This window comes from Gavialis gangeticus, unplaced genomic scaffold (assembly GCF_001723915.1).
Source record: "Gavialis gangeticus isolate Ggan-Ray unplaced genomic scaffold, GavGan_comp1, whole genome shotgun sequence".
NCBI classification, from domain to species: Eukaryota; Metazoa; Chordata; order Crocodylia; family Gavialidae; genus Gavialis; species Gavialis gangeticus.
The window spans coordinates 188873929-188874200 of NW_017729022.1; positions in this window are offsets into that span (position 1 = coordinate 188873929).

Consider the following 272-nt stretch of genomic DNA (forward strand, 5'->3'; position numbering starts at 1 on the left):
ACCAGCACAGGTTCGTAGCAGGTAGATCATGCCTCACTAATCTAGTCTCTTTTTATGACCAGGTTACAAAACACCTGGATGTAGGAGTAGGGGTAGATATTATTTACTTAGACTTCAGGAGGGCCTTCGATACGGTATCCCACCCCATAATGGTGAACAAATTAATAGACAGTGACTTGGATGATTACACAGTCCAGTGGGTGGCAAATTGGCTACAGGGCCATACCCAGAGAGTGGTAGTGGACAGGTCGGTATTGACCTGGAAGGACATG